Source organism: Bison bison, unplaced genomic scaffold, assembly GCF_000754665.1.
Source record: "Bison bison bison isolate TAMUID 2011002044 unplaced genomic scaffold, Bison_UMD1.0 scf7180017864518, whole genome shotgun sequence".
Lineage (NCBI taxonomy): Eukaryota > Metazoa > Chordata > Mammalia > Artiodactyla > Bovidae > Bison > Bison bison.
The window spans coordinates 11,671,772-11,688,740 of record NW_011495071.1 but is presented as its reverse complement, the minus strand read 5'-3'; the positions used below and the strand labels follow the sequence as shown (position 1 = coordinate 11,688,740).

General features: G+C 45.6%; 1 long non-coding RNA gene across 2 annotated transcripts in view; it reads left to right on the top strand.

Annotated features, from left to right (window-relative positions):
• LOC104981415 overlaps positions 1-16,969 on the top strand; it is a 235,570-nt gene that overhangs the window by 163,740 nt on the left and 54,861 nt on the right. The gene's annotated exons all lie outside the window — the stretch shown is intronic.

The window sequence follows — 16,969 nt, the reverse complement described above, 5'->3', positions numbered from 1 at the left end:
CGTCAGAAGAGGTAGGACAACACTGCCATAAATTATTCTTGTTGCAGTTTTTCTCCCTGGGAGATGGGAGCGTCAGTGGAAAGAATGTTAATCTTGGTGGAAAGGTTTTGTTGGAGAAATCCAAGATGTTGCTATTTTTGCTTTTAAAAGTTCTATTTGCTAAAATAGTGGAATAAAGAGGGCATGTTGAACTTGAAATTTCACAGTGATGGACACGGTATGATGGGGTTGGCTGTGTTTCTGCAGGTTCATACTTTGCCAGCTGTATCTTCCTGCTTCTTCCAGGACAGAATGGGTTGAAAGAGGCACAGAGACTGAAAAGGTATATATATCACTACATCCAATAGGCCATACTTTGAAAGTCAACATGGACTTAATAGATTTCAAAGTGTCAGAGAATTCATACAATTCATGAACGCACATTTAAATGAAGAGCAAGTGATAACCCTCCTACTTAAAAATAACTGAGTAACTGTTTTTATATTGAACAAACACTTAAACTTCATTTCTATTGAATAAATACATCCAGTCAGTACAGGTGAAAAACACGAAATGGGTCTGTTGAGTAAGTTGACCGTACTCTTCCAATATTCTAGAGGTGAGTGTGCAAGGGGTACCTGTTTCTTCTGGAAGGTAGGCTGGGGAGAGAGGCCCGTGCTGAGCAAGTACACTTGCAGCTTTGAATGCTCACCCCCAACCCCCATCACAAGGGGATGGGGGTGGGAACAGTCATGAACTCAGGGGTCTCAGGAATGGGGCTGCTATATTTAGCAAATATAGCAGCAACACAATATTGGGGATATACTTCTACTACAAATTGTTGTTTATCTGAAATTCAAATTTAATTGAGTCTTCTGTTTTTATCTGGCAACCCTACTTCGGAGTTGATGGGAAAGGGATCCGGGAAAACATGAAGAAGTAGAAGGGCAGAAGTCTGCTGCACAGCAAGGAGATTTTATCGGGGACGGGGACAGCAGCATCATTTCTATGTCAGGTACTTTGAATGAGATTTGCACAGGACAAGGTGCTGGTTAGGGAAGGGCTTCAGATGGGATCTTTATTGATTCTTGAAGAAGGTGAAAAATTACCCACAAAAGGAAGATGGTGGGAGCTGATAAAGGACATTCCAGGCAAAACAAAGCAAGTCCAAGGCACAGAGGGTAAAATAGCTCCAATATCTGTCTCCATGAAGCCTTTCTGGTCCCACCCAGAGGAATTCATCTCCTTTCCTCTGTGTTCTCACGGCCATTTGATGAAGCCTAATTGCTGAGGTGAGTGCCAAAGAATTGATGCTTTCGAAATTGTGCTACTGGATAAGACTCTTGAGAGTCCCTTGGACAGTAAGGAGATCAAACCAGTCACTCCGAAAGGAAATCAACCCTGAATATTCTTTGGAAGGACTGATGCTGAAGTTCCAATACTTCGGCCACCTGATACGAAGAGTTGACTCCTTGGAAAAGACACTGCTGCTGGGAAAGATTGAGGGCAGGAGGAGAAGAGGGTGACAGAAGATGAGGTGGTTGGATGACATCACTGACTCAATGGACATGAGTTTGAGCAAACTCAGGGAGATAGTGAAGGACAGGGAAGCCTGGCATGGGGTTGTAAAGAGTTGGACACAACTTAGCGACTGAACAGCAACAAATCGCTGAGCTCTTATGCTTTCTGCTATTGAGATGTCTGTGCTGTGGCCCCATCAAGTTACAAGGGGCAGGTTATAGAACAGACTCATCTACTGTTCTAGTTGAGCAGTAAACCCAGCAGAACAGACCCTGCTTTTTGCCAAAGATTAAGAACAAATACATCAAATATTGTGTTTCTCAATGCAGAATTTTTCATATATGTCCATGTAGTTAAATAAACACAGAGAACTGATTTATAAAACATCAGACCTTAAATATCTAGGATTGCTTCCCCACGAGAGAAATTAACAACATGAAACTAAACCAAATGGAAAAATAAGTAAAATTCCTTGCATTCCCTAAGACTTATCCCCAAGCTAACCCACACTGCTTCAATATAGAAGGTCAATTCTCTATTGCTCGTCTCAACAGTCTACTGCTTTTGAATGTTCTGTCTCAGAGGAGAGAGACTGTCCTACACCCATGCATGTGACAATTTTATCCCCCCCTCCCATTTAGAACTTCCCCATTACAGTTCTTCAAGTTATGGTGCTGCATAATTAAACAAGCAGGACCATGCTTTCTGCCCTTTGGGGCAGAGAAACTGAGAAACCTCAGGTGTCTATGGGAGGACTTTTCCACCATATTCTTCCCATAGCTGTATGGTTTAGGGGTAATTCACCCAGCAGTAGTGGGCTTCCCTGTGGCTCAGATAGTAAAGAATCTGCCTGCAATGCATATGACCCAGGTTCGATCCCTGTGTCAGAAAGATCCTGTGTCAGAGAAGGAAAATGGCAACCCACTCCAGTATTCTTGCCTAGAGAGTCCCATGGACAGAAGGACCCTGGTGGGCTACAGTCCATGGGGTCATAAGGAGTCAGACATGACTGAGCGATTGACCCCCAGAGATAAGAAGGTGGAGAAAGTGGCTTCGTCTAGCAGCTTTAAAATGGGAATAAATGTCCTTTTTGTGTGTATGTTTGGAAATGTTGCTTTCCAGAGCTTCACCAACCAAATTAAGTGGGTTGTGGTTTTGTTCTGTTTTGCTTTGTTGGTGGTGGGGAAAGGTTATTGGGGAAATTATACTTTACCCATCTAAGGTTCAGAGTCTAAGGGTTCAGAGTGGTTTGAGCTTTTCAACTCTAGCAGTGTTTATCTTGTCCCCTCAGTTAATATTGTATGTTGTTTTCCTCTTTCTTTTATGTATTTGCTAAAAGTGCTGACCACTCAAGGATTTTACTCAGACCTCTGAGCACCTCTGTTGCTTTATCTTTACCTGAGAAATGCCCATATCCGGCTGTATGTTCCATCTGTACAATCTCCCTTTTTTTGGCACCATGCAGAGAGCCTAGTTGCCTTGGCCTTTCTTGGCCCTTGCACCTCTTTGGGGTCGAGTTAATCCCATGCTTTCTTTGGGCCCCACAGAGGGTTGGTTTCTGCTCTCCTGCGCCACCTGCTGTAACCTGCTCCAAATGCAGGCTTCCGGGCTCCAGTCCCAGGCTCCCCACAGGAGCCAGAGCCAAAACCACCGCCCAAGCAGATGTTACTTAGGCTGCCAGATTTCTGTCCTGGTCTTATCTGTGCTGCCTCCACTGGCTCACCCGATCAGAATCCCAAATGTCCCCAGATGACTTGCCCTAAGTCACGCAGACCCTGAGCTCCTTGGCCAGAAGAAAGGAGGCTGCCAGTGTAGGGGTTGGTTGGTGATCAGGGGCTCCTGCCAGCTTGCTGAATATGTGGTCAGTGGATGCCAGCCTCTGCCCAGTGGTGAAAATGCAAATGGATGTCTGTGACAATATCAACACACCCAGGGTACTGATCCTTTCATGGGCTCACCAACCTGTCCCCAACATGTTCCTTAACTTAGCTACTAGTTTTCTCTCAAGCTGCTCAGGAACCAGAAACATTTTTTTTTTTGTTTAGTTTTGTTTTTAGCCACTCTGGACTTTCTTATATCCTCACAAAACTTGGTAATTCTAATCAAGGCACCCCAAAGAAAGTGGAATGCTGCTATTTATTCCCTATTCTAGGTTACAGATCTCTTGATGGTCAGGACTTTGGCAAGTGTTTATTCTCTCTCACACAGCCTGGCACATAGTATGTGATTCCCAGAAGTTTGTTGAAACGCACAGATTCTCTCCACCCAAATTCCTTCTTAGAAGTCCTTCTCTATTCTCCTATTTAAAGTAAAAGCTGTCAGATGTGAGATTCTGATAGTTCGTTCCTGATTTAAACCTGAAAAAAGAGAAATCTGACTTGGTAGAAAGAAGTGATGAGTGATAGCTGTGATTTCTGTTAGTACTCTGATAAGGATGAGGATGGTCCCCAGCTGTTGTCTCCAGCCGAGGTTAGAAAAAGTAGCAACATGTGTGTGCAGGGGAGAGTTGGGTTAGATAAGAGATAGAACTTCCTGAGAGCAAAGGTTACAGGAGACTCTTATAAATTATGAATGGAGGTTTACGCCAGCAATCATGCTAGATACACATCCACTGAGTTCAATAAACGTTTATTAAGTTCTTACATGTTGCCAACACTATGCTAGAAGGTTGGTAACACATAATTCCTGACCACAGAGAAAACTGAGACATGTAAGCAGACAATTTGAAATCATTTCCTAAGTGCCACAAGAGAGGTGTGCCAGGGGCATTGTGGGAGCATGATGAAGGGGCACTGATTCAAGCTATATAGCCAGGGTTTCCTGGAAGAGGTGGTATATGTACTGTGTTTTACCACTGGATGAGAGATATCTCAGTGAAAAATGGAATCAGTGCATTTTAAAAAAGGTGAATAGTTGGATTAATTGATGTAGAACCATCCATAGATGACAGAAAATCCCTTCAGTCCTTCTGAGTTGAGTCATTTGCAGAACAGTATTGTCTCAGGAAATGTTTTACAACCCTGGTGGCAAAAGAGTGCTCAGTTTTCTGTTCCATTATTGGGATAGCCTTTCATAATTTTAGAATGGTAAAGGTAAAGGAGGGAATTTTATTTTCTCCACGTGTCATGATCCTTTAAGCAGCCTCCGTGTTTCAAAATCCTGAGCACTGCAGAGCTGGTACGCTCTGAATGCATCAGATTTGACATCTCTGGGGGCTGAACACAGAGCTGTGCAGACAGGAGCCCTAGAGTGGGCATTCTCCATGCGATCCAGGGGGCCACAGCCTGCCTGCTGGATTGGCGAGAATGGACAGGCTGCTACCTAGGAGCTCTCTCAACAGCTACTCTTTGGTCTTTGTGTGTGTGTGTTAAAGTAATTTTTACTGGAGTATAGTTGATTTACAATGTTGTGTTAGTTTCAGGTATATAGCAAAGTGAGCCAGTTATACGTATATCCACTTTTTAAATATTCTTTTTCCATAGAGATCATTACAGAGTATTGACTAGCATTCCTTGTGTTATACAGTAGGTTCTTTCAGCTGTCTGCTTTGTATATAATGGTCTGTTTATGTCAGTCTCAGTCCCTCAGTTTATTCCTCCCCCCCTCCGCCCCTTTCCACCTTGGTAACCTTAAGTTTCTTTTCATCTTAAGTTTCTTTACTTCTGTGACTCTCTTGTGTTTTGTAAATCAGTTCATTTAAACAGCTACCCTTTGAATTCCAACAGATTATTTTACCAGGCCCCATTGTACAGATGGGAAAACTGAGACTGACGACCGTGAAGCCACTTCCTCAGTCCTGGGGAATAATGGGTGGCTGCCGTGTGTTAATTTAGCCTCTTGTCTGTCACTTCAGTGCTGCAGCTAGTACTTCCCCAGGGTGGGAACCTCTGAGAGGCATTTTTCCCAGAAAGAAGTGCTTTTGAAATGGCAGGCCAGTTAGTAATGGCCCGTTTCCACTGGATACCCGGCTTACGGGACTGGCATGGTGGGGGTGGGGGTTCCCAGCCTCCTCCAGGGAGGCCACTCAGCCCCAGCCATGGCAGCTGGTGTCTGCAGGCTCATATGAGGGGGGACAAAGAGTGTCGCCCCGGCTGCGGACCCGAGCCCTCCACGCCCACTCGCCCGAGGCGGCCCTGCAGGGTCCGTGCCAGGCGCTGTGTCGCCTCTCCACCCCCTGCCAGGGCCCCTCCGCTCATCTGCTCACTCTCAGAACTCCTGAATGGGTCTTTGTGTGCACCCCAGGAGCTGGCTGGGCAGAGCCCCGATCGAAATGCTGGACCGAGATATCTCCTCTGGGTCCAGGCGCCGCTCGGCGCACTGCCCATCTTGTGGGAGGCAGGTCTTTATTTTGCCGCTGGCCTGTTCTGTTATCTGGGAGCGAGCTGGGGCCCGGGTGAATGGGAGAATGTTCTTCACCCCTGCACAGTGGGGTCATGGCCAGGGCCATGGGGACAGTGGTGCCTTGGTCCCTTCCTGGAGCTCTCTTTTCCACTCTCTCTCTTTGCTAAATATTTTGCCCTCAGAGGTGACTCTACTAGTATTAATACCAAGAGGGCAGTTAAATGGTCCCACCTTAGGTGCCAGGCATTGTGTTAATAAAGGTTTTATCCCATTGAGTTAAGTCTTCTCAACAATCCCGTGAGATATGTCCCCATTATTATCCCCATTTCACAGGTGAGGAAACCAAGGTCAGGAATGTTAAGGAACTTACCCTGGTGATTCTGAACACAGATTGAATGGCCTTCAGGACATCACTCACCAGACATGAAAGTCCTAAGGCCGCTTCTTGCTTGGCCCCTTGAGCAATCACCAGGCTCCAGGGGGCCGGCTGCCTCAGGGAAAGCTAAAAAGAAGCAAAGCCTGGTTCTGGCAAAAGGGCTTTCTCAAGTCTCATCTTGTTTATACTGTCATCCCTTTGTGCTCTTTTTAAAAATAAAGTCAAGAGTAGCATTTTATTTTTTGAGATAGAAGAAACTAGGGACTTCCCTATAGCTCAAATGGTAAAGAACTGCCTGCACTGCAGGAGACCAGGGCTCGATCCCTGGGTCAGGAAGATCCTCGGCAAAAGGAAATGGCAATCCACTCCAGTATTCTTGCCTGGAGAATCCCGTGGACAGAGAAGTCTAGCAGGCTGCAGTCCATGGGGTCGAAAAGAGTCAGACATGACTGAGCGACTCACACACACACACACAGGGACGCATAAGGAAAACTTGAGATTTTTCCATGTTGGAAATTTTGCTAAAGAACCCTACCCTCACTCTCAGGAAATAACATGGTTTTGTGAGGCAAACACGACTGAAAACTAGAGCCCAGGATTGGCCTCGGGGAGACTCTCTGCTGTGGCCAAGCGTCCTGCTCTCATGAGGGGATAGACCCTAATCCCAGGTGACCGAACCTTCAGTGCTCTCTGGGCGGGCTGAAGTTCAGGCACCAATTTGGCTTTGACTCTTTTCTTAGTAGATAGAAGCAGTGGTCATGGCGCCATCTGTATCCACACGCGTCTGGCAGGGCTGCCTAGCTTGAGTGATGTGGTCCAGGGCAATCTTAGGGAGCAAAGCTCAGTGGCCCTTTTCAGGCACAGACATTAGAGCCATGGATTTTAGAACAATCCTGTTAGCTGAGCCAGATGGCCAGCTGGAAAGCGCTGTGAGTATTTCTCTACTGGCAGAGAGGCTAGAGCCATCTATGGTCAAACAGACAAAAACAGCAGAAAGAATGCAGTTTAGATTTTGAGAAGAACTTCCCGTCATGTATCACAGTATACTGATAATCAGGCACAATAGATTGTCCTTTAGAGTCTGTATTTGCTTGTTTCTTTTCTTCATTTTCTCTCTCTCTCTCTTTTTTTTTTTTTTTTAAAGAAAAGATTACTCTTCACCCCTAGGCTCTTACTGCAGTACATGCTACTTCTGGGAAAAGGGGAATACAAATGTCAGAGGCCTTATGGAGAGGGAGATTCCTTTATGTCCATCTTTCACACATAACAAGAAGCTGTATAGAACTGGAATCTTCACAATTGTGTGTGATATGGTGTGTTCCCCTCTTTCCCCCACTGTGAAGAGTTAATATCCATTCCTAGCCACTGTTGCATTCAGCCCCAGAAATGACAATGCTGTCAAGATGTGTGAAGTAACTGAGTAATTTTTCTATGCATTATTCTCCAAGTTGCTTTCTATGATCTTTATGCATTGCTCTGATACCCAAGGATCTTTACCCAAATATATTTCTCCATGAAGCCATTCCCATCACCATGGAGTATTATTATGGTCTAATTGTGGTGATACATAATAAATACTTGTGTTTTCAGTAACTGAAGCATAAGCATGGCAAAGAAATCCCCCTCAAAGTCAAGAGAATAGCCTGTGGACATTTGTGGCCCTGAGATGCAGGGTATCGAACAAACAAGAGTCACAGTTGCCCGTGAGCTCCTCGTTCTGTTCCAGATCTTCTCCACTCAAGCTGTGGTCATTCTGTAGTGTTTTTCTTAGTAGTCCCTTGTTCCTTTTTTTTTTTACTGTGCTCATCTCATTTCTGAGAGTGGGACTCACTATTAAAAGATGTAATAGTGTTAAAGTGAGCTGAATTCAAGAGCTTGAGGCATAATTCAGGATAGACACAGGAAAGGACTTTCTAATTGTGACAAGGCGGATGTAGAGGAGAGAAACCCATTGAAATAGGACAAATGAAATTTACCACTAGTACATGGGCTACTGAAGCTTGAGCAACTTTCTGGGTCTCAGTCCCTTATTCATAGGGTGACATGTGAGTCTCTGGACAGCTTCCTGTCTATGAATAAAGCTGTCCCTTCATCAGTTGGATTTTGGTTGGTAAGCAGTGCAGAATCACCATGTTTGGGCTGTGAACAGTAGGCAACAGGGCATCACCAAGAGTGAACAGAGATGCATGTATCAGAAGACTCAACTGAGAGCATGTGTAAAATGGATTGCAGCTGGTAGGAGCTGTTATTGGGAAACTAAATGGGAAGACAGAGGAAAAGTCCAGCAGAGAAAAATGAGACCGTTGACCAAGGATGATGGCAGCAAGAATCAAAGAAAAGGACTGATTCAAGAAGTAGAGGGAGAAAGAATGGACAGAGCTTGGCAACTAAGCAGCCAGGAAGGAGGGGCTTGGGAGGGAGGAAGAGTCACTGTGACACAGTCGCTATGCCATTTCCCCGGGGAGCACTTGGGCATTTGTCCAGTGGCCAGTGGGAGTAACTGAACTTTCTGCACTTTTCTTGCTGAGAAACAAGGAGAGAGGAGCAGTGGCCCATTCGCTCTGTAAACTTACCCCTATAACCTATCATTATGGGTAAACCATGGCCTTGACATAGGGTGAGTGGGATCATATGACTCCGTTGCCACTGCTGTGGCCCCACTCTTAAAGGTGATGCTCTCTGACCCTCAGGTTCCTGTGAGTTACTGGGGCTCTCTGCATGCAGAAGCAGGGAGAATTCTCCGAAGAACTGAGAGGGAAACTTTTTTTTTTTAGCAGAAAGTGCCATAGCAGTATCCTGCATGACCAGCAGCACTGGGTGACAGTCAGTATTGTGAATGACTTCACACGTTCACTCTGCTTGTTACCATTTTCCAACTCATAATTCCAAGGCTCTGGTACCAGATTTCCTTGGCGTTAATGCTGAAATGGGAAATGAGTGGCAGATGGGTTCTGTGTTCATTGCTATCATGCAGCCTGAAGACAGTGGTCATGGGGAAGGGTAGGGAAGATGGCATCCTATATGCCTTCAAGATGAAAGAGTTCAGTGTGGGACCGCTGGGCTTGTCTCAATGGCATCTCCCTGCTGGCCTCTCAGATAACCTGGCACCACATTCTTTACCCTGACTCCAGAACAAGAAAGAATATTCTTTCAGTAAGCAAAGCCCAGATGACTAAAGCTCTTTTCTTTAAAAACAAAAAGCCCAGGGGGTTTCCTCTTAGGATCCAGGTTGGTCTCTGGCCAAGGACCTATGAAATCCCCTGAAGATGAGCATCTCTGAAGGATCCAGCTGTATTAGTTAAGAGCAAGAAATTTGACTCTTCTCACAACCTCATTTGACTTCCCACATTGAGGCTGCTTTTAGCCTAAGGTATCTCCCCTGCACCACCCTTGGCTAGAAATGTCAGTATCTACTCTTCATTAGTTAATATGGGAAAACTAAGCATCCTTGTTGTTAGGTCAGGTAACCTTCAGTTTGTAAATTTCCCTCCAAAGCATGGAGATGGGGTTACTCCTGCCTGTCATGTTCCCACTGCGGCTGAAAATTGCTAGAAAGCTTCTGGGTCAGACAGTGCAGTGTGCTTTGGATGAACCCATTCCTAGGAGGGTTTTCAGTATCAAGCCTCCTGCTCATAATGCCAGGTTTTTTGATAAACTTGTTGAAGCCACCTAAGTTCCCTAGAAGGTATTTATCCATCTACAAATGAGACTTGCCCTGATTTCTTTAGATTGAAAATGACAAGTTGGATCCTGGAACTCTACTCCATCTGAGTAGGAGAGCTCAGTACTGAATGACTGGTCTAGGTATTTCTGGATACATATGGGTCATCTTTTCCTGTGAGAATGTGTCCAAATCTTACTTTTCAAGAGACTCTGTTTTCCCATCTGAAGAATTCCCTCAGACTCTGACCGTGAACCTGCACCTCTGTTACTTTCGTTATCCATATACTGATGCCAAGAATTGAGGATGCAATTCTGTGATCATCTTCTTCTTCTTGTTGCAGGGCTATTTGGCTAATCTTGCAGGCACCTCTCAGAGACAGTGAGTTCTCAATGATCTGCACATGGATTACATGCTTTGTGAATTATTCACAGATAATTTTTAATTCCAAACTGGCTGTGCGACTGCTTGACAGGCTCCCTTGAAGATACTCCTCAAGGTTTTCCCCTCATTCAGGGACACCTGGGGAACATTTCGCTTTCTAATGTTCACATGATAGAAAATAAATGGGAAAGTAAGCTGATTGAAAAGTCATCAAATGTAACAATTTCCAAATCAGGAAAATAAAAAACAAAACAAAACTTTGGGGTAATCCCTTATGGAATTGGATTATTTCTACCCAAACATCCCTCTATGATTATTAAAAAAATAATAAAGAAAAATCAAGCAATGTATAGACTGACTTCATCTTCCTCCCAAAGCCACAGCTGACAAGAATGGAACTGCAGTATTGAACCCTAAACTGAGTGGAAGCTTGGGAATGAGAGAGGGTATTGACGCACAAGAATTCTTCTGCCAACTTGGGATCCCATGGGGCTTGCACTAAAAGCTTCCCTAGTCCTTTCTCAAGACAGTCTTCAAGGGAGCTGACTCTGAGCCATCTGGTCCATCCTTTTAAGTGCAACGAAACCCAATCAAGCAAGGTAAAACCAAAATGAAAATCAGTTGCGCCTTGTCCCATCTTTGGTCGAGGCCTCCCGCGCCTCTACCACCTTAAACGTGGAGCGTGTGCGTTCTGCGTGCAGAGACTGCATGGGGTGGGCCCCTGCCCTTTTCAGGGAGGGAATGTAAGCAGATCCCCAAAGAAACTGCCTGGCTCAGCAATTTAGGGGCTTGTTGTGACTGGCCTGGCCTAAAAGAATTCAGCAAGCTGCACCTTTGCCAACGAAAATGCAAACGCTTCCCCGAAACAGGCGTTGAGGGTGATGGGCTCATCTGTGAACCCAAGCAGGAAAAGCAAGGCAGACAGAACATTCAGGGAATCGGAGAGGCTCCTTAGAGATGGTTTTCTCACTGAGCCATGGGCGGAGGCCACATGAGCTGATGAGGTGATATCCGGCAGGGTGAGCGGGGTCCAGAGTGGGAGGAGCTCGGGCGGACGGCTCCTCCCTCCACCCTGAACCTCCTGATCTCCCTGAGGAGCAGAGCCCCATTTCTTACCTAGTCCAGCTCCTCCCTGGTGCCCCAGTGGTCCTCTGCTGGGCTCATCATCTGTCACCTTGCCCTGGACCCTGAGCAGTTGCCAGGGGTGCTCTCAGCTCTTCTGAGGCCAGGAAGAACCCTGCCATGACCTGACTCCGCCTGCTTCTGGTGGCCCCTCGCATCTCTTTTTTTGTTAAAAATGTAAAAAGAGCACAGACCGTATTTTGTACATCATCTTATGGCTCAAACACTACAGAATCTGCCTGCAATGCAGAAGACCCAGGTTCGATCCCTGGGTCAGGAAGATTCCCTGAAGAAAGGAATGGCAATCCACTTCAGTATTCTTGCCTAGAGAATTCCGTGGACGGAGGAACCTGGTGAGCTACAGTCTTTGGAGTTGCCAAAGAGTCAGGTGACTAACACTTTAACTTTCTCAAATCCCCCTATACTTCTTGGTAGACGTTTTACATTTGGCTGCCACCTGCCCCCGCTCCACCTTTGTGATCTTGAAGTCCATAGGCCTGATGACCCAACTATATACCTTGTGCTGACCATGGTCCCCAGCTGTAGCGGTCACTAAATCAGTGGTTGTTAGTTGACAGATAGTAATTAAGATTACTACGGGACATTCTTTAGCATGATTTTTTTTTTTGGCTAACACTTGTATTTCTATTTCTGTCACATGTGTGAGCATATAGGAGGTGTTCAGTCAACACCTGACGGATTCAGATCTTTCTGATGGATTAACAATCTTTTGCAGCCAGGAAGAAACTAAGTCTTATGATGAGTCTGGCTTCCTCTCTGCTTCTTTGCACTCAGGAGATCTTTCAGGACTTTGTTCCTACTACACCCCTCAACATTTACCCTTATACCCACCTCTCACCATCTCTTGAGACCCAGGATGGTTTTGGAAACATCCCTGGCATCTTGGACCTCCCTTGAGGGTCTCTCCTCACTTCTCCCTACCTCTGAATTCCCTTATTGGTCTCTTGTCTCTCCCTTTTCCTCCAACCTTAAACTCTGTCTTTTCCCCTCCTCTACTTAAGCCCTCTGTCCTCTCAGTCAGAGGTCAATTCTTTAATGCATCGTTTCTCTCGTCTGCCACCCCACCAGCTTTGCCCTCATTTTACAACTCTGCCCCAGCCGTCATCATACAAGCAAGCCACACACAAACCGCGTACCAGCATCTCTCAAAGTCCCATACCTTGCTTTCTTCTTTGTTAGCAAGCTTCACCTTTTTAATTTCTCCCGCCCCTATTCTTCCCTCTTCCCACCTGGCGCAGGAAGTCTTACACTCAAAAGGTACCATGACAGGCAACAATTTCACCTATGCTTTTTATCAGCACTGTGTGTCATAATACACTCACACTGGAGGTGGTATTTTTATTTTATTTTTTTCATTTTTTGAATGGAAGTACAGTTGATTTACAATGTTGTGTTAGTTTCAAGTTATAGCTAGTGTTTCAGTTCTACATATCTGTCCTTTTTCAGATTCTTTTCCATTACAGGTTATTATGAAATATTGAGATAGTTCCCTGTGCTATACAGTAGGTCCTTTTCGGTTGTCTATTTTATATATAGTAATGTATTAATTGCATCCTCCTAATTTATCCCCCTCCCCCACAGTTTCCCCTTTGGTAACCATAAGTTTGTTTTCTGTCTGCGGGTATATTTCTGTTTTGTAAATACATTTATTTGCATTGGAGGTGATATTGTTAAAATTTACCATAATCTGTCTTTTTATAATGCTTATTAATTTTAGGTTCTGTCTTTACATTCTGACATAATGCATAACAATTTTCTTTTCCTTTGTTTCTATGTCTTACTGATGCATTTTACATGTGTATATTTTTGCTCATTTCCCCATGAGAATGGCCAACAATGAAATTAACTTTGGAGGCAGCCTTCAAATAGAGATTAGGCAACACTCAAACAGAGAAGATAAGGAAGAAATTCAGACATGTAGAGTTGGGGGTGGTGGCGGTGGGTCTTTGACAAGCTGGCTTCTAAACATCTTTCTTAAAACCTGAGAGTCTCCATAACCTGATGAGCGTATGGGAGTGTGGCCCTCTCCTTTGTGTTTTGCACTGTACTCAATGTATTTGCCTCACCTGGGAAGTACTTAAATATTGGAATTACCTGAAAGAGTGAAGTAAATGATTTTATTCAAGGGAGAGAGCTTAAGACTTAAGCACATTTTTGATTTAGGTGATCACTGAATATATTAGGGTGTGAGATCCCTCAATAGGAGTTACATGCCCTATGGGAGAATTTCCTGCATTTCTTTTGTCCTTTCTCCTTTTGGCAGTCAGGTTTTTCAGAGACCCCAACACTCTCAGAGCTAGAGGGATGCCTGTGGTTATTTCTGTCCAGGAGGTCTTCCTGCCTGGGCCCATCCTTTGACCAAGGAACTTCCAACAACAGAACCCTCCTGATCTTCTCCAGACAGAGCAGATCCTTTTACTTTTGGATTGAACTAGCAGAATATTTTTCTTCTGTGAGTCAAAAGCATTCTCTTTGGAGTTTCTCCCCATTGGTTCCACCGTATTCCCTCAAACCTAGAGCAGATCCCATCACTTTCTACCTGAGAGCCATTTGGATAGTCGAAGATGACGGTTATTTCCTATACGGAGTTGTATCTTCACCTGAGAAAACATTTCCACTTTTCCAGCGTCCTCCTGAGATTACTGCTGGTCTCTTCTACACTATGGCTGTTCTGTTATCAGCGCGCTTGATTTTGCCTGCTGGGGGGTCCAGAGCAGAAGGGGATGCTCCGACTAGCCCAAAGGGGAACGAGAGTCTCCCTCCCACCCCCATCGTTTTCCCAGTTCTGCCTCTGACCCTGTGTCCTTCACATGCTGCAGGCCCTCTGTTATTTCCTCCTTTGGAAGTATTCCTGGACTCTTATTCCATCCTTCATAGCAGACCTGTCACTGAAGGTCCTCAGGTTGAGATCCAGTTACATGAAAAGGAATCTTTTGTTTTGTTTTTGCAGCTTTCCATGAATTCTCCAAATCCTTAGTGCTGTTTTTTTTGACTTGACTTCAGTTTATAACAATGTGTAAGCCTCTTCACGCCGGGGAGGCCTGGTGTGCTGCAGTCCATGGGCTCACAAAGAATCAGACACGACTGGGCAACTGAACAACAAGAAGCATCTTCAGGGTTGGTTGCCTTTTTTGTATTCGGTCCAGAGCCCAGTGTAGGTCTGAGGAATATTTAATGAGTCTGTATTATGAGTTGACATTTCTCCTTCATCGCACCATTTCATTTTCTTTTGTCCAGGGTGTTTGTGTGTTTGTTTTGTCTTCAGTCCTATAGTGTCAAGGTTGCTTATGGAGAAGGAGCCAGTGAAGAAGCCGTTTACTTTTATTTTTTAATTTTTATTTTCTTATTTTTATTGGAGGATAATTACTTTACAATATTGTGATGGTCTCTTAAAAAGCAGAAACATCACTTTGCTGACAAAGGTCCCTATAGTGAAAGCTATTCTTTTTCCAATAGTCATGTATGGATGTGAGAGGTGGACCATAAAGAAGGCTGAGCACTGAAGAATTGATGCTTTCCAATTGTGGTGCTGGAGAAGACTCTTGAGAGTCCCTTGGACTGCAAGGAGATCAAATCAGTCAATCCTAAAGGAAATCAACCCTGAATATTGAAGTACTGATGCTAAAATTCGAAGCTCCAATACTTTGGCCACCCAATGCAAAGAACTGACTCATTGGAAAAGACCCTGACGCTGGGAAAGATAGAGTGCAGAAGGAGAAGAGAGCAACAGAGAATGAGATGGTTGGATGGCATCATTGACTTTAATGGACATGAGCTTAAGCAAACTCTGAGAGATAGTGAAGGACAGGGAAGGCTGGCATGCTGCAGTCCATGGGGTCGCAAAGAGTCCGACATGGCTTGGCTACTGAACAATGACTACCATACATCAACATGAATCAGCCATAGGCATACATGTTTCCCCTCCCTCCTGAACCCCCAAGTCTACTATTTTTACTCCCAATTCGGTCTTTCCACGTGATTCAGCACAGAGCTGCTACCAACATCAGGGAGGTAGTGGAGTTTAGATAGAGATCAGTGGGGACTGGCCTGAGTTTTGGCTCGCTGAAAGTAGTATGCGGTGGCCCCAGCCCCCTGGCCAGGACAGCCAGAAGAGTCATGGAGGCAATACAATATGGTGGAAAGAGCTCCAGGCTGAAATAGATTTAGGTTTGATCCCTATCATGGTCACTTATTTTATGGGCACTTAACCACTCTGAACTCAGTTTCTTCATCCGTAAAATGGGGCTAACCCAACTCCATCTCAGAAATGGTATGAGGGTGAAACGAGACAGTGTGTCCCCACGCAGGTGGTGGCATGTGAACTCTGACCAGGGCACTGTTGTCATTCTGTAGTTTCCTTACTCTGTTCTAGCAAATAACGAGCATCCCAGCAGGCCCTCTGGGATGCTCGTTTGAGCATCCTCTGCTTTTGATATGATCACATAATGATGCAGTCTTTCCGGCAGGCTTGCTCTGCATCTCCTGTCTGTGTCACACCCAGCACACTGTCCTCATGATTGCCCAGTCGATCAATATCAATACTCCTTCAGGGTACAGCTTATTGCCCTGCACCAAGGAAGGTCTGGGAGTACCACCCCCCCTCCCCATCCCCATATCTCCAGAGATTGAGCACAGTCTAAATGCGGGAAGGGCAAGGAAGCTGGGAGACTCGGGCCCTTAACTCCACCAGTGGCTTCTCTAGGGCACTGGATCCCTTTCTTGGGTGCGTGATCCTCCAATTCTGTTTGCAGATAGAGTGGCATATTTGATTTCCTCCTTGCCTGCCAGGGTGGGGCTTCCCTGGTGGCTTGGATGGTTGAGTCTGCTTGCAATGCTGGAGACCTGGGTTCCAACCCTGGGTCAGGAAGAAGAAGGAATTCCCTGGAGAAGGCAATGGCAACCCACTCCAGTATTCTTGCCTGTAGAATCCCATGGACAGAGGAGCCTGGCAGGCTACAGTCCATGGGGTCGCAAAAGTGTCAGACAAGACTGAGAGACTAATGCTTTCACTTTCACTACTGCCAGGGTAGGTGGAAATGAATGAGATGGAATCTCTCCAGAGAAAGACACTGTTTGAACATAACAGTCTGTTTCCATCAAGGTGGGAAGCAGGGAGTTGCCAGGACTCCAAAAGGCCAGGTGTCAACACTGATGCGAGTCCAGGAGCCTGGACCATCCTCCTCTCCCCAGATGGCAGACATCACGCCCCTCTCCCCAGAAGAGCCTCATGGGAATATCCGACTTCATGATCCATTAGGGCCAGTGAGGGAATTGGACATGAAACAGAGGCAAGTGGTGGCCAATCACCAGGTCCACACAGAGCATAAACTGTGCAAGCTCATGACTCATGCCATACTCACCTGGACCAGAGACCCCCAGACACTGGGAACTCTGTCTCCCCAGACTGTTTCTCTGGTCAATTACAGAGGACCTCGACCCTGCAGCTCACGCTGGGACTGTTATTTGTGGCTGGAACGGGTCTCCACAGCCCCGGGCAGGGGCACGCCCCTGGGGTGTGTGCACACCTCTCCCTGCTCCTCTGGGAGGCCCTGGCCTGGCTGGGT